The sequence below is a fragment of the Equus asinus genome, chromosome 24, assembly GCF_041296235.1.
Source record: "Equus asinus isolate D_3611 breed Donkey chromosome 24, EquAss-T2T_v2, whole genome shotgun sequence".
Lineage (NCBI taxonomy): Eukaryota > Metazoa > Chordata > Mammalia > Perissodactyla > Equidae > Equus > Equus asinus.
This window is the reverse complement of record NC_091813.1, coordinates 31189622-31213795: the sequence shown is the minus strand read 5'-3', so window position 1 is coordinate 31213795 and position 24174 is coordinate 31189622. Positions and strand designations below refer to the sequence as shown.

The 24174-nt window shown below is 34.4% G+C and overlaps 1 protein-coding gene across 6 annotated transcripts in view; it reads left to right on the top strand.

Moving 5' to 3' along the window:
• EPHA7 (EPH receptor A7) overlaps positions 1-24174 on the top strand; it is a 169430-nt gene that overhangs the window by 91712 nt on the left and 53544 nt on the right. The gene's annotated exons all lie outside the window — the stretch shown is intronic.

Genomic DNA, 24174 nt, shown 5'->3' with positions numbered 1-24174 from the left:
CCATCAATGTTATTTAGAAGTAGTATACACAGTTCTGAGAATATGCCTTTCCCAGTTTCCAAACTTTTCCTATTATTTAGTAACATATAAATTCTGTGATCCCAGTTTTGCCTCAATGACAATCCTGCTATATTTTTGTACTTCATGCCTTTCATCTGCTCTAGGGTTTCCGAAAATTTAATACTAGTTTATAGATGATTCTTCCCCAAGCTAGAAAATCTAATAGCCACTGGCTTATGGAATCTTCGTTAGCACCATCTTAGATTAATTTGATTTTCAGGTAGAAACTTTTAAAATTATTTGGGATTTCATTGGCCACTCTGCATAACTGAGGCCCAGTTAAAAAGACTCTGATAGACACTATAAGTATTTAATTATAAGCATATTTCTTATTAGTTAATAAATTCGTATGTAGGCAAAGAAAGCTATCCCAAGACAAACAATGCAGAATTGAAAAAAGCATTCTATCCATTAACATTGATTTTGCAATTTTTTCTAAGCAAACAGATCAAAAGATAGTAGCACTTCTGTGAAAAAATCTCAAAAATATTTCTTGTGCTCAAAAAATCTGCCTGCCCCTTCATGGATGGTTTAAGATAATTTTTGTCAATAGAGCAGAACACTGATAGTACTGGAGGTAGTTTTGTATTCGTGATTAAATGCATGTGAAAATTGTAAGTGGAAGGACTCCTGGAGTTAAGATTTTAATATTTCAGTTGTAGATAACTCTCTTTGAAAACATAGCTTTTTATACAGCTTTGGTGTGAAAATGTTTAGTTGAGCAGATGGAGATCCAGCTGGTAGAGTATATGTTTGTCAGGGTATCTGGCATTTAGCTACATCCAAAAATGATATCAAACTGAAAGATGCTAAAGAGCAGCACTGTATGAAAGCCAATAGGATCAGTTAGGGGTAGCGTTCCCTCATTTTTGATTTTCTAACCTTGAAGGAATAGATTTTAATCCAGATGGAATTTTCCATTTCAAAAATAAAATCTGAGAAAATGTAAATAAAATTGTCAAACAGCTGCCTCTCCAAAATCTTGATTACAGTAGCCAAGAAACACATGCTACTTTGTGTGTTGAAATTTAGTACCTAATGAATAGTATATATCTGTAAGCACACAAAATCATGCACATTTCACATTTCCCAGAACTTTATATTCTATGTACTTAAAATCATTATTTTGGTTTCGTGAGCTAAACTGTAAGAAGTGGCAGAGGATAACGAGTAAAATAGTGAGAGAAAGAAGGAAGGCATTTGGGGAAGAATGACAGGACCCCCAAATATATTTGAAAACATTTTATCCTATTGGATGTCAGTATTTAAGCCCACATGGAGATGGATCAAAGGCCAGCTTCATAAGGAATGATAATTGTTACTCCTAAGTTTTAGAGCCATGTACATTTGGTTGATATAATCTACTTATTCATTTCTTTCCTAGAGAGATGAATATTTAGAAGTAAACTATTTTTTAAAAATGCTTACATACATGTTTTTAACTCAAAAAGTTCTATTTTACACATTTGAAATTGTTTGACTTGAGAGCAATGGATGACAGCCATCTTTGCCGTTAATAAAAATGTTCATGTTATGTTTTTTGTTCAGTTTCCCCTTTGGATACTGCATTAGTAAAATCTGAACTCAAACTTTTAAATTAAGTTCACTGAAAATGACCAATTTGTTTGAGTGCTGTTCTATATGAGACCTAAAGAGCATCAATTAATATGTTTATTCATGGAATGGTTAAAACACACACACACACACACACGTATACACAGTGCGGGATGGAATGTTCCCTCAGTACTTGGCACTGCTAATCACAGTGAGTAAAAGCATCTGCAGGTGACTTTTGGAAGGCTCCCCTTAGAGATTTATGTGAATCACTGAAGCCAAGGAGAATTTTTTATCCTGATTTGATCCGATGACCTCATGAATTTGGGATCCACGTTTTAAAGGTATAAAATCAGAATCAGATAGTCACTGTATGCCTCCTTGATTCAGCTACTTATATAAGCAGAGCTACCTGCACTGCTTTAAAATATCCTCTTCCAAAAACTTGGGCTGGGAAACGCTCGTTCCTTACTGAGCATGATTTAGTTAGTTCACATTTAGAAATTGTTTAAGGAAGAGTGTGTATCTGCAAAACTTCAGTATATTTATCAGAAAAGCACCTTTCTGTGAAATAAAAAATCTTCCAGCCTCTCCAAGGAGTTTCTTATTTTATAAAACAAGGCAAAAACAAAAAAGAATTGCCATGAGTAGACAGTAAAGGATACTTGCTTTTGATCTTCATGAAATTCTTTATTGTGCTATTTCTTCCCAAATTTTAAAAAGAATACTAATTAATATATTTCCTCTCTTCAAAGACCCATCTTAAACTTGTTTATATCACTTCCCTACAGTATAAATTATATACAGTATCTGTTATAGGTGTATAATATATAAATTACATACAGTAAAATTATGCATGTGTGTGTGTGTGTATATATATGTATTATATATATAAAATGTGTGAGTGTATGCATCTGTGAGTTGTGAAAACCTGATTGCTTAATTTACTTTATATTGAGTTCTGTCTTAGGTTCTTTGCCTTCATTATTTCTGTGCATCCTCATGTACCCTATACTGTAAGTAATGTTACTTTTCCATTTTACACATGAGGAAATAAAGTTGTAGTAAGTTTGAGTAACCCAAGGTTGTACGAAGGCAGGAATCCGACCCCAAATCATGCTCTTAATCACTATGCCTTATGGCGTTTCCTAATTTTCTAGTACCTTTAAAAGCTAAAATTAAGTCTTAAAGGGCATGGTTTAGATATTTACCTGAGTAACTGAACAATTCCTTTAAATTCCTCAGCAATTGACCAATGAATGTGTAGGCTAATGTGGAGTTGTGTGGGTCATGGGGACCTGGAGGGGGCCTGACTTCACTCAAGGGAGCAGTGGCCTCCCATGTCTCGCTGAAAATGCATACATACCCGGTGAGAGCAGATATGTCAATTCCAGAAGGCAAGCCAGAAATCTGGATTTTTCAGTGAAATCTTCAGATTTTACAATTTTTTTCTGATAATTCAATTTTAAAACAAACGGTACACTCATTGTGTCAAATAAAAGAGATATCTAGGGAGGAAACGAGAGGTGCATTAATTTATGAGCTCAGCTATAGCCAGATGATGCAGGTTGAGTTCCAAGGGTAAACAGAATCTGAGACACAGATACTTATGCAGAAAGTTTTTGGGGGACTGCTCTTGGGATCAACACCTATAGGGTCCGAAGGCATCAGGATTGGGCAGAGGAACTCATTGAGCTAAGATGCAACCACAATGGCCTGAGCCAGTCCCATGGAGCACTTTGGAGCTGGGAGCACTGCACAGTTGTCCCGACTGGGGCAAGGAGCCAGGCCTTTATGCTGGCCACCTTCCACCATTAAGTAGCCATTGGATATTCTCCCACTCAGGAGGTATGACCTTGGGCCAGGTGGCTCCTCTCAGCCTGGAACAGTGTTCAGAGGGACACTCAGCCTTAAGCTGTTAGTGACCAAGACATTTAGTACTAAAGAGGAGGAGCTAGGGGATCTGAGTAGCACACGGCAGCGTGCATTATAGCCTGCTGTCCGCAGCCTAGCCCTGGCTACTTTTACCACCTAAGTCATCTAGTAACTGTTTTCTAACTAGTCCCTAATAATCTAGTCCCCTCGCCAGAAATGCCTTCCCCCACCTCTACATGTTCTAATTCTATCCATCCCTAAAAATCTGCTCGTTTCCCTTTTTCTGTGAATCTTCGTAGACCATACCCTCAGCCCCTGTGATTGATACATACACCATCAACAAATGATGTGTTGATGTTGCCCAGTCTTTGATTCTCAAAATTTTATGGCCCCAAACTTTGTTAGGTGCTTGTTACGGATACAGACACTGGGACCTGCCCTCAGGAAGTCCTGATTCTGTAGGTAACTGGGGTGGAGCCCAGTTATATGCGTGTTTATATGTATGCAGGTGATTCTTAGGATTGTAATACGTATGCCAGATGTTTATATAGCAGTTTGAGATATACTGATTGAAAAGAGAGACATAAAAATACAAATTTATATATCTTCTTCAGGGCATGGGTTGTGTTTTTTAAGCTTTTCTCATAGCACTTATGATAAGTGAGTAAAACTTACTGCTGTTTTATTTATCAATTATTACACTAAAAGAAAATGTACAAAAATACACAAACTCTCTCGTAAACACAGGGCATTTTATAAGTGAAATTATATATTAATCAAAGTTATTTTGGAAAAGTCTGACTTGGTAAGCTCCTACAATCCCATATTTCAGCATTTTAATGCTGCCTCAGGACTTGGCTAATTGTGTTGGGCCGTCTTGTCTCTGAAGCATTAAATGCTAGTAAAGCTGTGTAAGCTTTAAATATAATTTTCTGAATTATATTTTCCAACTAATCTTATGAAATTTCATATATTATCAAAAATGCAATAAATTTCCTTGTTATAAAATATAATTCCCTCAGTTTTAATTGCACATCTGACTTGTGTCTAATAGCATCTTTTTAAAACCATGCAAGAGAAAAGTAAGCATTATACTTCTACAGAACCTGGGTTTTCTAGCTACATTCATAAATATATTTACTAAATATGAAGGGGAATTGTTTTTCTCCCAAGTGAAATAAAATTGCACTGCAAATCATTTTGTGCTAATGGTTGTATTCTTTTAAAATAGCCAAGCATATTCAGTCTCTAATCACTTGGCTATCATTGTAATATCATGTTAATTTTAAAGAATTCTCTTTTGGAATGAAAGAACTCATATACTGAATCTTCATTCGAATTTTACTGATATATCAAAATGCTTCACTAAGCTTTTGTTAAATCTGCAGAATATTTCCAACATGCTAAAGCTTCTTAGTATTAAAATATGACATTTATTAAAGCACTTCTGAGTAAAATAAAACCAAGCATGAAAATATAATATTGGATAAAATTTCTACAGTTTCACCAGGAGGTTAATTAATCAGTGAAATGGATCAGTGATTTCTTTCCTCAAATGAGTAACCCATTAATACTAGCACACAATACCTGCTACAAATTTCAACACTGAGTCACATCTTTAATTATCTACCCTACTTTCTTTTTTTTCTTTTTGAGGAAGATTAGCCCTGAGCTAACTACTGCCAATCCTCCTCTTTTTGCTGAGGAAGACTGGCCCTGAGCTAATATCCATGCCCATCTTCCTCTACTTTGTACGTGGGATGCCTATCACAGCATGGCTTTTGCCAAGCGGTGCCGTCTCTGCACCCGGGATCTGAACCAGCAAACCCCAGGCCACCGAGAAGCAGAATGTGAGAACTTAACCACTGCCCCGCCAGGCCGGTCCTACTCTACTTTCTCATTGCAGCCTTGTACCCAAGTAATACACAATCCCTCATGTGAATATCTTGTAAGTATGTACTAGGAAGAGGGAGAGATCTTCAGCACAGAAAATTTATTTTTCAGCTTACCACAGAAATTGAAAAAATTTATAAAATGAACTGTTTCATTAGCTTATAGATATTATTTTCCATGTGAATTTATGGTTACCAGTTACTGGTTACTAAATAAAGATTATTATAATACTTGATTACTAGTATATGCAATCTCTCAAGAAATCCTGTTTACTCCACCTTCAACATAATTATATAGTTAAAAAATATATATGTAGAATCTGACCCCTTTCTTCACTTCCATGGCTGTTTGGCTGTTCCAAGCCACAGCATTTCTCACCTGGATGACTGCAAAACTTCTTATAGGTCTCTCTTGTTCTACACTTAGCCCCAAAAGGTCTGTTCTGAACACAGCAGCTCGATTGTTTTTAAAGCATACACCGTTTTATTCCTCTGCTCAGAAAACTGCTGTAACTCCCCATCTCACTCAGAGCAAGAGTCACATCCACCAGGCCTTATGTGCTCTGCTTCCTACCCTACCTCCTTAACCTTTCTGGTCTCATCTCCTACCATTGCCCCTTTGCTCACTTATTCCCACCATGTCTGTCTCGTTGCTGGTCCTGAAACACATCTGAGATGCTGCCACCTGTGGGCTTTGTTTTGGCTGTTCTTGCTACTTTTGAATCGTCTTCACCTGCGTGTCTGTTTGGCTGACTACTTCATCTCCTTCAAATCATTGTTCAGACCCAGTGTTCTCCATGAGGTCTATCCTGACAACCTACTTAATATGACAACTTGTAACTTCTCAGTATCCTGACACCCAGAGCCTGTTCCACTGTTTCCTTTTTGTCAGAACACTTGTCACCTTCCACACTATACAGTTTTCTTAGTTGTTAGGTTTATTGTCTGTCTTCCTTCTGGAGAATGTAAGCTTTGTTAGGATAGAGATCTTTCTTTTCTTTGATTTTATTTCCCCAACTCTTTCAAGAGTGGTGTGAACACAGTAAGCCCTTAATAAATATTTGGTAAATTGAATTGAATTATGACATTAGTAAGAAGATAAACTATTAAATGTATTATTTACACTTAAGAATTTAAATCTAGGGGCCAGCCCTGTGGCTGAGTGGTTAAGTTCTAGCACTCCACGTTGGTGGCCCAGGGTTTCGCTGGTTTAGATCCTGGGCGCCTACATGGCACTGCTCATCAAGCCACACTGAGGCGGCGTCCCACATGCCACAACTAGAAGGACCTGCCACTAAGATATACAACTATGTACCAGGGGGGATTTGGGGGGATAAAGCAGAAAAAAAAAAAAAAAGAATTTAAATCTAAATTTAAATGACAGCAAAGATTGAGAAGTTGAAACACCCAAAAGAATAGTTGTAATTTATCAGAAAAGACCGCCATTTTTTCTTTCAGCCACAGCAAGTTGCCTGATTCTAGAATTTTGGGTAGCTTTAAAATAAAATTTAAGAAAGGACAGGCTGACAAATGAGGAAAACTGCATGGAGCTTTAACAACTAATCCCTCATCATATCATTGCCATAAGGATAGTAACATCGACAACAAAACACAAAAAAACAAAGCAAAATGACAGTATGGTTTTACCTCCACTATTTCTTAAAAGAAAATTGTGTTTAAAAACTGTATGAGCCGAAAATAAAGTTGAGTGATTAAAGACATCTTTTAAATATATTTACCTTTATTAAAAAGGCACTCATTTGTAGCACTATCTGTCTTTTTCTCATTTCTGCTGAAAACTACATTAAGGAATGTCACTAGTCCACCAGCTTGCGCTTAGATACTAGGAATTAGTGAACTCATTGGCTTCAAAATGTCTGATTCCAAGTAGTTTCTCTCTGCGCATCTTACACTTTCTCACCAAGCAGATGGCAGCATAGTGGCAAGCTCTGGAGACATGCAGGCCAATTTATTCTGCCGTGCACTGAAAACTGTGCTAGAATTTGTAGGCAAAATAAAAGCAAGAGAAAGAAACTAACACTTTTGAGAGCCATATTATATACCCAGCACTGTGTTAGTGTTTTTATATGTATTATTTCATTTAAGAAATCCAAGAATTAGCAAGAGAGAGATGTTAACACACAGGAGTACAGTATGTCTTATAAGCCCAACATATTTCTTCTGAGAAGGATAATGCCATAATTGGATTAGCTCTTCAAGCTTCATGCAATGTAATATTTTGATCAAAAGGAAATGGGAGAACATTCCAGATACAGAGAATGGTTATGAAGAAGGCGTGGAGGCGAGAAGGAGAGCTGTGATTATTGGATGGCTGGCTTGGAGGATGAAGGGTTCCAGCTCATACCGTAACTTTATTAGATAAGCTATTTCATCTCTTTCTGTAGCTAATGACTCTCCAAGGGATTCTCAAGTCAGCTGTGATGGCAGCAGGAGCCAGTTTCACATATTGTAGGTGCTAGACAGGGTCAAGGATTTCTGCTTTTATAACAGCTGAAAGGATTGAGGGTGGTAGGTTGATATGGAGGGAAGACACAACTTTGCTACGTGTTAATTCTGGTAAAATTGATTCTGCCAAAGCAGTTACTATTTAAACCTGTAATTATGCATGACTCTGTCACCAAGTATAAACGCTGCTTACGGCTAAATCTTCAGAATGCAAGGCCTCATTAGGAGATAGTTCATAGTTGGATTAATCACTTTGCTAATGTTAAAATGCAATATCCTGAAAAATGTGTCTGAGAATCAGCCATGGCTCGTTATTTGTATATAAAAAGTACCAAGAAGAGCACCAAACTGGGTCCTATAAAACCATGTCCCCCAAATTAGTACCTTTCCTCTTTAAACAACTTTGTTTCTAAGCCAGCTTCTCTTGCGGTTTATGCTGTTCATTCCTAGGACACGCTTCCACCTATCATTCATGGAGAAATGTGAATTCATTTTCACATTCGCATATTTAAGACATAATTAAAATAGTAAATCTTCTTAAATTCCTATAGTAAGTTCCAAAGCCAGAAGGTTATGGGGTTTCTGCAAGATTGTTTTCTATCCACCAGGCAAACATACACTTAGACAGTAGACAGTAAAGCCCTCAAGAGCCTTTGCTCTTAAGCTTGCTTTCATCCTAGCAGAAGGAAAGAGGAGAGAGGTGAGGAAATCCAACACATCCAGCACGTTATTATTTGTTTGGCAAAGAGCAGCTAGGGGGAAATGACCCTAGTAAACCCAGCAGGTAGTTTTGCTAGACGTGCAATATGAAATTACCACATTTCATCTTAAGGCTGTGGTTTGGTTCTCTCTAATTATTATTTTCCATCTAACTTCTAAATGTTTTCAATATTTGCTTGTATAGTTACATCACTTATATATTTAGAAGCAATACATACAAGAAATATAACCAGAGAATCTTGAAATGAACACCATGAATTTTATAATGCAGAAACTCAATAATCACCAGGAAGTTCTTGAAAAATAAATAATTCTTCTAAAATTTAATCAAACAGCAAAAATTTATGCCTTAGGTTTACTTAGTCATTTTTACCAGCAGTTATAGAAAGTAATACTTAACTGATATTTTATGTGTAAATGATTAATTGAATTTCAAATAAGCAACTTGGTACCTGATAGGTAGACCTTTGAAAGAGTAAATATTGCTTAAAAAAATGTAGATGTCCACACTGAACTGTAATATAACTGAAGTTATATTACACACAGTCTAGAATTTCTGTAAGAATAGAACATAATCAAATATGAACGATATCAAAAGAATAGTTTTCCACGTCTCTAAAAATATCTAGCTCCACAGGGAAAAAGCCTAAATATTTTCAGGTTGATTCTCTAAGAGTAAATCCTAATGTTATAAGCTACTTGAGATGTTCAGCAAATGAAAAATTTATAAGAATTTGGTTTCAACATTAAGTTATTTCGGAAGTTGGAAAGGGGATTTTATGCTCTTATTCTTAAACATAGATAATCTGCTACATATACATTATTAAATAGAAAAGGAAAGATTTTTAGGAATCAGCTCTTACCTTCCTTACCAGTTGTGGTTTGAAAGTAAAGTAGGCTCATCTCGTTGTCTGTTGGCTTCACTCTATTACTGTAACTATGGCAGAGCAGAACCTTCCTATGATAGCGTAAATCAGTCATATGCTTTCTTTCAAGTGGTGTTCTCGTTATACTGCCTTACTGCTTTCAAAAAAGGTTGGAGCCTAGCTTAGCCATTTCTTCTTTGACTCAGAGGAACTTTAATTTCTACAACAGGACCAATGAAATTGACTTTTTCATAAACCATTAGAGGTATATTTTAGGATTCCCATGCCAGGAGGCCTAGTCCTACTGTAGACTTCTTGTAACAAAACATAAACTCTTTTACTAAAGAGAGAATCAAAAACTGAGAGTGAGTTATCAGCACTTCTCATTATGAGAAGCTTAAATAGCTTTGTAGGCCATGAAATGGACAAGGCAAAAAAAGCATAGTAGGTCATAGGTAAAAAGTTGAACAGGTAAAGGTGAGCCTATGGTCAAGGTGTTGATTTCAGAGTTCAAAGATGGGCACATTGAAGAATATGCTGCAATAAGTCGGATTTTTTATCCACAAGAACAAGACTAAAGTTAAAGAGATTTTTCAAATTCAAAAAAGAGTTGACCATTGGTTTTCACCACCTGAGAAATTATCCGAAAGCAGAGTAAGCCATTATTTAAAGACAGATGGAGGATTTTTTCAGTCATTTCTGGATTGTTAAACAATGAGTATTTTATCTTTAAATTGCTTAGATTTATGTGATCTCTGAAGACAGAGATAGAGCACACCACGTTTGAACATTCCTATGGTTATGTTCTTTATTCTGTAATTTGGAGTATATCTATAAGATAATTTGACACACAACTTAGAAGAAATTACTCTATTTTTTATTAGGTGCCAAGGCCTAAGTGATATATATTTTAATCAGAGACTTAAACCCAGTGAAGGAATTTAGTGTTCTGTTTTTTCAGATTTTGAAAATGTGTATATCCACTTATTGACCAATCACTTAATGCTTTGTATTCAAGAAAATCTTATTGTCCGTCTCAATGTCAATTTTCAAGCTTTTACATATATCATAGTGACTTTTAATATTTTAAGAAAAATTTACAAATGTCATTAAATATTTACTAAATAACTATAATATTTTATAAAATTCATACTTCAGTTTCAGATTATTATCAGCTGAAATATATCCAAATATAAAATTCAGGGTTTTTTAATTGAGGCATAATTGATGTATAACATTATATTAAAATTCAGTTTTCTTAAGTGAACATTTTCTTCTTTTTTCCTCCCATAATATTGCTTGTATTCTTCACAATAATGCCTATTAACGTGACTTTCAGGTTGTGGTTCTAATGTCTGGTCATGGTTGTAGGTCATGTACATACGGTGGGCTTGCTACTCTGTTGAGCTGAGATCTCTGTAAATGCTCAGGAGATGAATGATTTAATTAATGACTCTGAGGCAGGTCAGGAGGTGTACAGGGCGTGGGCCGGTCTGGGAAAGTGCCTGGGCCCCTTTCAGTCAGATGTCTTTATGCTACCGTGTTAAATGCTCATCCAAGCATAAAATTCTTCATCTCTGACATTGGAATCACAATAGTAGTTACTAGGCTGATTTCTGTGCCCGTTAAATAATAGATAATTAATATTAGACAATGTAATAGGAGTGGTGGTAATAGATGTATTACATAGGAGTTTTTCCATATGACACTTCCTAAGGAAAAAAAAATAACCAAACTGAAACTTTTCAACATTTATTTTCTCATTTAATTTATTTTGATACATCGTGTTAAAAAAATCACTTTAGATATTTTCCTCAATGAAAAAGAAATATTTCCTATAGGATATGCTTCTTTAGTCTCAGGGAAAGAAAAATGTAAACACAATATGATTATTTCAATATGACCATCTTTCAAAACATTCTAAATACCCTGTACCATGCATGTTGGGACAGCTGTTGTTAAATGGAACTAACATCTTGTAGAAACCATCCAGTGGAATAAATGGATGAAGAGAGGAATAAGGAGGTCGGTGGAATAGGACAATGATGGAGAAAAATGTATAGACTATAAGACATAAACAAAAGAATTGAAAAGAGAGATGAGAGATGAAAGGAGTGAGAATATAAAATAGAACACGGGAATAGAAAAGATAAAAGGATGAGAAAGACCATCCCAGGCTGCCAGTTTGTCGTAGGGGTGGTACAATTGCCCCAAATTTCCCTCTTTCCTAGCCTAAGATAGCTTCTTTAGTCTGGTCCTCTTCCTTGACCATCTCCTCATGACGGTTAGGAAAGCTCTGCTTGAGTCTTTATACTGTTTATACCATCTCTAAGGAATACATAACTCTGATGATTAATACCTATTTTTAAATTTTGTTTCTTTAAAATCAGAACATGAAAAATACCTTGGGTTTAATTTAGTAATCTTAAAAAAATTATTTAATTTTTTAAAAAATGAATGCATTTTATTCTGCTAGGTATCTATATTAAATTTTGTTTGTATTTCTGATTACACTAAATAAGAATATTTTACTATATGAAGTTCTTTTGTAACATTTATTGTTTCTGGCTATAAGAGCAATATTTGTTTGCTGTAGAAAATAGGAAATCTAGATTTGTACAATGTACAAACAAAAAGGAAAACAATCAACAACTGTTAAAATTTTCCCGTTTTCATTAATAGTATATATTTGATTCCATATACTACTTTTTCCTCAAAACCACACTGTATCATTTTCTTATGAAATGAAATATTTCTTGAAAACATTACTTTCAGTGGTTTTATAATATTAACAAATGTAGGATATGTAGATTGTTTTCAAGTCTCCACTACTATTGATAATCCTTCCTATTTCTCTACAGATATACCTTTTACAATATGAGCATCTATTTACGGAAGTAGAATTATCCAGAGACTTGGTGTTTATTATTAACTTGCTTTACAAAGGGATTATTTCAGCACTGTGTCTAACAGTCTAGGAGAGAGCCTGCTGTTAGTTTGGTTTTGCATTGTTTTATTTTTAACTTTTATGAGACTACAAAGTGAAACATTGTATAAAAAAAGATATCATCTATTTGGGGGATTTTCATTCAGTTTTCGATGTCTTTCACAATGATACTGAAAAATCTTGTTGGTGGGTGAGGGGTATAACTTCCTCCATTGAGGGCATAACCAAAATTTATATGAACTTGACTCACGTGCTAGGCCAAGTAATTTATTCCGAAACTCACACCATGAAAATGTAAATTAATTATAATAATTCATCTTTATTGCAGACTGTTCAAAACCATACCCTTTTCAGTCTTTTTAAATGCACTTGTTAGATGCCTGATAAAACAATAAAGCTGTCAAGGAATTAAGGTCTGTGAACCAAACTTAAAGTGACTAAAGTCGTTAAAATCTACATCTTAAAAACTTAGTCTCCATACCCCTGATCTCATTTTCTTTGTTTGCCTTTTAAAAATGTAAAAACTGAAAAATGCTATTTTCTGATATTGGTGAAGTTAGTAAAACATTTATCTTCATTGTTCATTTAATTGCGCTACTACTCATGTCCATTAATATCTGAAGTGTTACATACTTTTAATTGCTATTCTCTACGTGAACATTGATTGTGTTCTTTACATTGATCTCAAGAATAAAATGTCTTATGATAAAATATTTTATAATAGTATTATAATGTTTGGGTAGGTATGTATTATTTTCTAATGTACTTATTTTTAATTATACAAGGTATATAAGACCAAATTTATGAAATTTGAAAAATATATTTCATTTGAGTGGCATATAGAATAAAGATATCTTTGATTAGCTTTATTGGCCACCAGAGACTTTTTACATTGTTTAGATAAAAGTGATAATTTCTTTAAAAGTAATTACTTTTTATCGAGGTTACCTTTTCAATTAAAATATTATTTTGGTGAATGCTGGAAAAAAGTTGTATCTAGAAAAATTTTAGAACTTTGCTGACTGCAATGATTTCTTACTGTCAGCATTTCTAATGGTAAAGTATATAATTAAAATATTTTTAAAGTAGTCATCATATCATGAAGAATTTCAAAAATTCAGGTTATTCTGCATGTACCCTTTCAAGGAAAAGAGATCTCTGAAACTTATTTGTTAAAAGATATTTGATCTATAAAAATTGTCAAACTAATGGGGTTTTTTAAATCAACCTGTAAGTAATCAACTGACTGTGAACTTTTAACTATTATCAGAATTAATAGCGCATTGATTCTACTAATTATAACAGCAAAAATCATAAAACATTTTTCATTTTTCCTTTTGTACTAAAACCTGTTACACAGTAGCCAGAGCCGCTGTCGAAGGGCCTGCATTCTCTGCTCAGGGAGCCACAGAGAAAGGATTCTAGTCTTCTGAGCAAGAGGGAAAGGTGATGGCAAGAGCCTGACAGAGACTTTGAGTTATCATGTAGCATATCACTCAATAGTGATTAAACCTCAAAAGATTAAAATCGGTCAGCAGTTCATGAGATACAAAGACTATCCTCTCTGTTTGCACCGTGTCGGGTTTCTGTGACTCTGATACCGTTAGTCTGATACTGTTAGTTTATGCCCCTCACCCACATCTCTCCCACCCTCCACTCTTCACCAAGACACTGCAAAGGGGAGAATTCGGGATAATGTTCTCACTCCATTCTCATTGTGCTGACATCTGAACAAAAATGCCCATATTCATATTCATTGTAAAGAAATATTGATATTTGAGAACAAAGTAGAAACTGTTTATTACTTTTGCTATTGTCAAGTAACCATAGAAGGTACTTTTGTTATCAGTAAGCCTTCCTGGTTTCATCCAGGCTCAAAGCGTAGATAAGTGCTGTCCCCAGAATGAAGAGGACAGGACGTGATCACACAGTCATCAGGGGATAAGGAACACTGTCATAACAGTTGGTCTATATTAATATGTAGGATAAGTGCCCACATATTTTACCGTAATTGTTCTTATTTTTCCACTGTCTGCTAACTGCTTAATCTGAATGCCATGAAATTCAATTTGTATTAATCAGCCTAAGGGGAGTACAAAGAAACTTAACTGAAAAATTGTATACTTTACAGTAGAAAATTTAAAAATAATTTTTCAGCTTTCATTGAATAGACTCAGCTCCTTAGAAACTTTCTATTTTAGGAAGAAAAAAAGGGGTGAGGTTAAGTAATCTTCTTTCATAATACCTATTGCTAAGGTATTGCGGTGTAATTTAGTTGAGAAAACTGAAAATTATAGCAAAAACTCAAAATCGGTTATTAGAGTCAGAACAATTCAGTTCATTTGCTGAATAGATTTAAAGGTTTATTATCTTTGATTCGTTTCTGCTCTATGATGTGGACAGTGTCTTCAAGACTAGAATTTTGTGTTTTTGTTTGTGATCATAGTGAATTGTTTTTTGGTACTACATATTGGCACACTGGTTGGTTTTTCTAACAGAAAATACAGAGACTCTAACATTTGATTGATACAATGATGGTAACACTAACTGTTTTCTTTGTAAAAAGACAATTGATAATTCACAGTCTGATTTGATTTTTATTAGCAGTTACATTTAAATCCTGTATTCAAATATAATATTATTTATAATTATACTTCTTTTATGTGATAGTATTTTATTAAGACTAAATTGAGATGTGAACAATTCCAAGTGTCTCTATCCGCTACGATATTTTCTGTTAAATAATAATTACTACTAAAAGAATCAAGTTATGTGGTTTATCTCCATAGAGAGATTTTTCCCTCCTTCAAGAGGGGATTGATTTCTCTCATCTGATGAGGCAAGACCTGGTGTTCCCACTGTAGGTCAGAGAACTCAGTTCCAATTCTAGCCTAGTTGTAAATAAACTGAGGGCTGATGGTCTCATGATTTAGAAATTTTAATTAGATTATCTATAGAGGGTCTATATTATTTACACATTTCATGAATATATAAATTGATTTGAACCCCACATGGAATTTAGCTTAGAGATCAAGGGAAAAAAAAGCAACTTATTTACACTGAGTGTTGTTAAACATTGGAATTAGTTTCACATTAAAAAAAAGCCACATTTGGTTTGATATAGGTTACATGAAGTACTACCTAACTTTAGGTCTTTATTTTACTCCAATTCCTCTGGTTTTATAATTTTTAAGTCCATGGTACTATGCCATGCACACAGTTAGGAGACTGGCTGTATCAACAGAAATGACTGTTTACTTTAATTAAATCCATTTGGGTAGTTGAGAAATATATTCCTAAAACTTCTTGGTACTTTGTAGGAACCTGATACTTGGCAAACTCCCTGAGGGCCTTCTTTATATTTTCGTTCCCACAGAAGCTAACATTATGGTTCCCTTATCCCATTAAATGAGATAAAATGTAAAGTTCTCACTATAATCTCTGGCGCATCAGAAAAATAAAGACTCATTCAGCTGGGATCCTGGGAGGATTTATGAGAGCAGAGAAGAACTGTAGGCTGCTTCCACAATTCTCCAGTCACTTCATATTTTATAAAAGTTCTTTTAAAGTTAGAGACATGTTTGAACTTATTTAAATAAGTATGAGACTAGCATAAATAGTGATTTCCACATAGTTTTTCTTTTATGTAAAAATAATGAGTATTTCCATTGTTTTGGACTGAAATAGATTTTATTCTGATATTTTATTGTGACTCTCATTCTACAGACTGATTTATTTTAAAGCAAAAAGATCTGGGTATTAACTGAGTATCTGTTAAGGAGAGTAGTGGTGACTGTGCGAAATACTGTTATCTCTGTGTGGGCATTCAAGTTATCTGGAAGCAATATTTTTAAAAAAATCTTTCTATAAGTTTGCAAAGATGGTGCTAATAAAGATATTGACAACAGAAAGAAAAAAAAAAAAGATTTGCTTAGTTCCCAGTATTTATCCCTATAGATAATAGAATAAATTAATGACTGATTTTTATTTGCTTGGGGGTTACAGTCGGTATTATTTTTCACAGTAACCTACAAATGTCTAAGAGGTCTAAATTAGTGTTAAAATTTATGAAGAATTAGAAGGAAAGCCACTTTCAGAGTCACTACTTATCAGCACTTAGCTGCTTAATTATAATCTATTGTGTTATTTTTGTTACCAGAGAAGTATTTCTCTCTTACATGGGCATTTTAGGTTGGACTTGCCCATGTGGCTTTGAATAGTTATGGAGAAATTGTGGGAGGAAAGATTCCTTACAAAAAGTGATTTGTAACCAGCATAGGGCATCATGGGATTGTTAGGAGATTTTAATCCACTAAATTCTGTATATCAGCATTGCTTCAGGCTCTCTTATTATTCCTTGGACTTTTACTTGCATAATTTCTCTTTTCACTCTTATCGCTTTTTACTTTTTACCGTATGCTATTTTTCCTGCTTAATCAAATCCTCCCCATCATTTAAATCCAGCTCATGCTTTTCTTCCATGACCTCTTTCAGTTGCTCATTGATTCTATACATATGTATTTTGTATCTAGAAATAATATGGCAAGCTATAGAAATACAGACAAAAATTCCAGCTCTCATTGGAGCTGCAATTTGTTTTTTAAATAAATTCGAAAAAACTTTTTAGAATTTATTTTTAAAATGAATACTACAGAGCTGGGAGGAGATAACCAACAAAGTAAATTTAATAAACGGTATGGTTTTTAGAAGGTAATAAAAAGGAATAAGAGTAGGAATGGGGTGGTAAGACAGGGGCTAATTGACAATTTTAAATAACAGTAAGGGAGGGACATTAATAACATGGAGGAGGAAAGGGAGCAAACCGTGTGCATATCTAGGGGAAGAATGTTCCAGACAGATGGAATGCCATATGTGAAGCCATGAGGCTGGAGCCTGCCTGGTGAGTTCTTGTAACAGTGGGAAGACTATTGCTAAAGAGCAAAGGAGAGAGAGTAGGCAGTGAAGTCAGGTGGCTACTGTAAGGACCTGGGCTTTTTACTGAGGTAGCTGGGAAGCCATTGGAGAGTTTCAGCAGAGGAGTGACATAATCTGATTTAGGGTTTTAAAGAATCTTCCTCTAAATCCATCACATTCTTTAAGGCTTATATCTTATTTTCTGCACTTATGTTTTACTTTCTTAACCTGATTATATCCTGCTTTAAGTCAAGGACGTACGTAAGGTATAATCAATCACTTTGTGTTCCCTAGAGCATCTGGAATAAAGTAGGTGGCGTAGTGGCACTCGGTAAATAATCACTGATTTGGTTTGGGAGAAAATAAGCATTACTACCAGCACTGGCAGCTCCAGAAATCTTTTCTAGACAGATTCTTTCGTTTACCTTGTAAATGCAAGGAGTCCAATAGAAACTGCTTTTCTGTCTTCAATCTAGAACAAAGAGTAAATCACAAATCTTCAGGTGCTTCTATATTGTCTTTCAAAATACGTAATTCGTACAAGTATCCAAAATTTAGGAATAGCCCCTCTGTCCTAGAATGCCCTCCATCCTAGAATGCCTAGAATGCCCTCCATCCTAGAAAACCCTCCATTCTAGAAGGCCCTCCAACCCAGAATGCCAAGAATGCCGTCCTTTACACTTTTCTCTAGTGGATCCTGTGATTTAATAAGACAATTGTCCAGTGTTCTCTTTGTTTGAGCACAGTGAATGCTGTCCTTAACAACAGATGCAACACCATCTTTCTCCTGTTCCTCTCTCAGACATTTATGGCTTGCAGCATGTGAGAAGCATATTAAGTGGCAGTTAGGTAATACTAGAAAGCTTTCCACAGATAATGCTTAACAATTCAATCAGAGAAATCCGAGGGAACAATTCATGCAAAAAAATGACTTAGAGAAGGTAGGTGGAGTTCCTGTGGACATTCATAGAGTGAAAAGCGTGGTCCTTTGCCGTGCTTTTTCATACTTCAAAAATACAACTTCACCTCCCATTTTTACAGAATCATAAATCACCTGTCTACTGATAAAGTTACACAACTGAAAATCTCTGGTGAAGGCCTATTTAATCTAAAAATGCAGAGTAGATAGTGTACTGATCCGTATGATGGTCTGTATGCTTTTGTCTCCATTTATTTCCATTTGGTTTCTTAAAAAGGAATATATGGTAAGGTTTTTCAGTTAAAGTCATCCGTATCCTAGATCTAAAAGTGCGGCCATTGACAATATTTCTCATCTCTCTATCCTGCCTTATTTTTTCTTGTTAACACTTCAGTTGCTTTGATATTATTTATTGTAAAATTCATCCATCTCACAGTATTTTAAAATGCTAACGTTTTATACCAAGGCCATGTAGAGACTAGAGCCTGTTTCTGGGCTTTCTGGTCTTATTTAATTTTTCCTTGTTTATTTTGTTGGCTAATGTGACATTGTTTTACTTATTATAAATCTAAATCTATGATATTTTTATATTTTGTACTCTGTGCCACCTGGTTATAATTATCATTTTTAATTTTATTGGTTCTTCTAAAATATTTACTTTTCCAGCTAAATTTTAGTCTCTTTGTGTTGAGTTTTTAAAAAAATCCTCTTGCAGTTTTCATTGAGTTGTCATTTTATTGAATTTATAGATTAATTTGAATAAAATAGTATCTGTCCACCCTTGAGTCTTCCCATCTCGGAACAAATTCTATTCCTTTATTTAATTACCCATGTCTCTGCATAGCTGAGTAAAGGATTATTATTTTCTTTATATAAGTCTTTTTGATTTCTTAGGTTTATTCCTAGGTGATTCTTCTTAAAGAATTATTATGTCTGAAGGAAAATAAATAGCTGCTGACTTTCGGAGCTGTAAGACTGTCGACAGTAAGAAAGCCAACTTTTCAATTCATAAAATTTACAAATATGTGCCGTATTTTAAAGGTCATAAAATAGTACGCTATGAATAATTGATCATGCGCTCTTTCTCAGGCATTTTACTCAACTGAGAATTTCTTGAAAGTGCTTCACACCGTGCCCAGTGGTCCAACTCTTTAAACTTTGTAACTAAAAGTCAACTCTACAAGGAAATGTTCTTTGTTTCTGTTCTTTGTAGTTCTAATACATGGATCAGAAAAGTGTTTTCTTTGGCTGCCTGGTTAGTGGCAATTTGACATACTAGGAAAAACCCACTGACCATAATACAAGAAAAACTGAATTCTAATCCACTCTCCTACTGTTACCATTTACCTTTGACAAGTCACTTCACTTCTTGAAGTCTCGGTGTCCTTAGCTATAAAATTCAACATATTGAGTAAGAAAAGATATTGTAATTTATTGACTCTATTCCCACTGTGACCCTCCTACTGTTCTATTTGCTGGATATGCCGCAGTGAATTAGGCAAAGTCCCTGTCCACGTGGAAATTAGATTGGAGTGCACCAAGAACCATTCTGATTCTAATGTTCCCTGTCTGTATTGCAAATTGTGATGAAGTCTGCGGGAGAACTAAGCCTTAAGTTTTAATCAAGAAAGTTATTATAGTCACTGGAATTCAAATATAGTAAATTCTCTGGTGACTATTACCTAAACCAATAAGCTCAGGAAATAGTATCATGTAATATACTAGGCTTTGTAACTTGCATATTTTTATTTAAATTCAGTTCAACCAGCCTCTACATGTGTCTATGGACAAGCTTTCTTATCTTTAGCCTTTTGAATGTCAGAATGCTCATGTGTAAAAAGACTGCAATAATAGCTACCTCACTGGTTTATTTTAAGGAGTGAATGAGATAATATATGTGAGTATTCTAACATAGAGCCTTAAGAAAAAACCCATGCTCAAAAAATCTTAGTTTTTATCCCTGTTCAATATACCCTGAAGTCAGAACTTTTCTTCACTGTGAATTATGTTACGTTGAGGTCAAAAAAAGATTACAGTAGGTCGAAAACAGAGGACGCTTAAGTCACAGAAGCAGCTCCTTTGTTAACAGGATACCGATCTACCAAACACTCCCTGGAAAGAGAGTCTCTGAAGTGACACATATCTAAAGCTAACGCTTGTTTAGTTGAGGGTTAATTTTGTTCCCACTCACACTAAAGATAACTCCAACTCTAATCAGTGGGGAATTACATATAAAATATCGTAATGGAAATAAGGGCCAACTGGGGTATTTTGGGAAGAGACATGCTGGAATAGAAACTTGAGTGGCTTAGAAAGCATTTAGCTCGAGGTTTTGTAGTATGTTTTGGTGCAGACTTGGAGATGCAGTGTGGAGGGACCTCAATTACTGAGGTCCTGTTTTTAGTAAATAGCTGCCCAATAGGTCACTAAGTGCTATTGCTGACAAGGTTGTATGTGAGAAAGCTTTTATTTTAATAACCAGTGGCAACTTGCACGTATAAAGAACCTTTCATTTCTCAGAATCCTTTGGTTTGGAAGGGCTATGCAGAATTGCAGGCACCTCTGGAACAGTGGACCTAAACCAATTGTTAGCACAGTATTAAATGGGACATCAAAGAAAAGGAGATTTTTGAATAGAGAGAGAGCACCAAAACTTATCCTTATAAAATGTGTTTTGGGGTCTCTATGGCTATTTTGAACAAAGAGAACTTTAGTTAAAAAATGCTTTTCTTAAGATCCATGTGCAGTAATCTGCAAATAATTAAGCTCATTTTCCTCAGCAAGAAAAATAAGTTAGAGCTAGTCCATGTAGAAGCTACATTGTAGTTGTCAGCTCTTAGTGTTATAGGTTTAGTGACCTTGGGAAAGTTACTTGAATTCTTTTCATCTGTTTTGTATCTGTAAAGTGGGTGAAAATGCCTTCTCCAAGGACTGTTTTGACGACTAAATTCTGTAATTATATAGGGCACCTTTGTCATTGTGTAGCATACGGTAGTTGGAAAATGAATAGTGGCCAATGAAAAAAGCATAATTTTAACAATGCAATTGACCATTGTAAAAACAAACAAATCTGTAAGGATTTTTGTGTTATGCAAGATTTCTTATAGAAAAATACAAAAACATTTTCAAATGACATAAAGAAGACCTCAAAATATAGAGAGTTCGACAATATTGCTTGGAAGCCTTCATACTATAAATATATCATGGCTTCTTAAGGTAATTTTTATATTCAACATGATTATAATCAAATTACCAATAGAGTGTGTCTATATGTATGTAAAACTTCAGTTAATCAAATTGTTGAATGAGTAAAGGAAAATGGATAGGAATAGCTAAAACAGTTTTGAAGAAAAAGATGTGGAGACATATCATAAAGCTATGGAATTAAAAAATACGCTATCAGCAGAAAGACAGATATGTAGCCTAATAAAATAACTACCTCAAACATACATGGAAATGTGATATATGACAGAAGTGACATAATTAAATAGCTAGTACGGTAATGCTAATTATTGTATTGCACACAATAAATGGCCATCAATTCCATAGAATAAAGACAATTGTGAAGAGAAAAAATATAATGAACAATTTTGAAGAAAATATAGAAAGCTGTCTTTATGACCATTGATCAGAGAAGGAATTTCCAGGAAACCTAGTTCATAAAGAAAAGATTGATACTATTGACTCTAAAAGTGAAAATATACGCTTCACAGTGGAAGTGTCATATTTATTTAACAAAGGAGTAGTGTCCAGTGTTTATTTAACAAAAAAAGAAAAATTACGAAATACTAAGAAAAAGAAAAGAATCTAATCAAATGTGTAAAACTGAAGAAACAGGAATAGCTAATAAATCAGTAAAATTCAGCAAATGTTAAAATGAACAGCAGTGAAAGATCGTTTAACACGTAGGAAGAATAAAATGTTAATGGAAAATATAACAGAATATCAAGTGCTGTGCAGAACACAGAAAAATGGAAAATTCTGTAACTTCCAGGTCGAATTAGAAATTTATAAAACTGCTTAGGGTACTGTAGCGCTATCAAACCGCAAATTATCTTATTAATGAGATTCTAGTACATGCACACTTTCAAAATAATTCACTATATCATTGTCTGTAGTCAATCAATTATAAATAAAAATGGAAATTAATTTAAATGTCTATTAGGAAACAGTTGCTCTTAGATAACATTTTCATTCTATTTTTTAGTACATGTGTTATTTAAAAAAAGTTTTTAATCAAATTTTGGCCAAAGTGTTCTGTCTCTTTCAGTTTCGAAAAGTAGCTACACTTTGTAGGATTTGGAAGATTTTTTTCAGGAAAAAAGGGTAATTCAAAACTTTAAAATTTTGAATTTTGAGAAGATGACTATTAAATAAGCCTATCTAGTTTAAAAGAGACGTTGCATATTTCAGGTGAATTCGATAAAATGTGTGCAAGGAAAGCAACAATATTGATTGTTTTCTACTTTCTGCAGACCTCTCAAACTTTGACTTCTTATCGATGCCATATGTGAATCCTTACCTATTAACATATGCATTGAAAAAGCCAGATTTAAACTAAGCATGTAAAAATAATAATTAAAAGAGGTATATAAGTGTTTGCTAGCTGGGAAACTGCAATTAATATAACCATTGATAGTTTCCTATAATGATATATATTATATATATATGTTCTTTGAAACAAACATTTAACTACATATTTATAACACCATTATCCTATTTTTAAAAAAATCTGTGTGCATTGGAAAACATTACCATTAATAATAAGGACAAACTAGTCACCCATGAAAAAATGTACATTTCTCCAAGAAATATTCTTCTTCAGTTTCAGGGTATCAGTAGTTATATATAAATCAACTTTTTGATACATCAGAATGGAGTTTATTTTCTTAACTATAATTGTCATTGTATTTAAAGTTAGACTAACTTGTCACCTTGTCCCTGGTGCACTGCTCATTTAAGGGGTAAGGAAAATCCTTATTATTGCAGGGAAAAAAATTTACTTTCATATATTCTATTCAGAGTCCAGAGTTAAAACCCAGGCTATATCGTCATCTCCACATTCAAAATCATAGTGTATTAAGACTTTTTCCACAGCTAACATCCTTGAGGTTGACATCTTCTTGTGACTGAGTAGATAGCAGCAAGAAATTCAATTACAGCAAGCCGGCTCTGTCATTGCACCTGTCTGCTTGCACGGGAAATGATTTGTAAATTGGGCTTTATCTTTCCTGTCCCATAAATCTCCTGTCCATAATTGACACTTGTCACCATGGATGAATAGTGGGAGAAAGAAAACAGAAAGTAAATGAGTAGCCCACCTGGGAAAACGATGTCTTGTTGCCTTTGGGAGTCATTTACAAACAGCAGTACCTACGGGGAGAGTTGTTATCCACAGGCAGGTAGCAAACATTTTGCTATTGAAAAATATAGTGCCTGAGCTGAATCACAACGAAGACGGGACAAAGGAACGATAATTAATATATAACATTTTTCCAGAGAATATAAAAATGTCTTGAAAGGAAATAAAACCTTTTCTTTACTATTTGTGATGCTCGCTTATTGCTGCTGCACATTTGTAAGTATCAGGTTGGTGTCTGACCTGTCAAAATGCATTCATGAAGCAAGCATTTTGGCTGTCTTGGGAGTTGATATTGTCACTTGTTACACAACTCAACATCAGTTCAAAGTTGTTTGATACCAGTGTCGACAGATTGGTTTAAAAAAAGACATAAGAATGACGATGTTTTCTTTCAAATGTCAAAGACGGAAACAAGGGATTTCATAAAGATGATCTTGGGAATAAGCACTAGCCATAAACACGTGACAGATAAACCTTCATTTCTAACTTTCCTAAATAGCTTATTTAATTTTACATTTCTTTTTGAAGCTTATCTCATATTATGAAACACTCATATTTTAGAACCAAAGAAAAAATATTTCAGAATTTGTTGATCATCT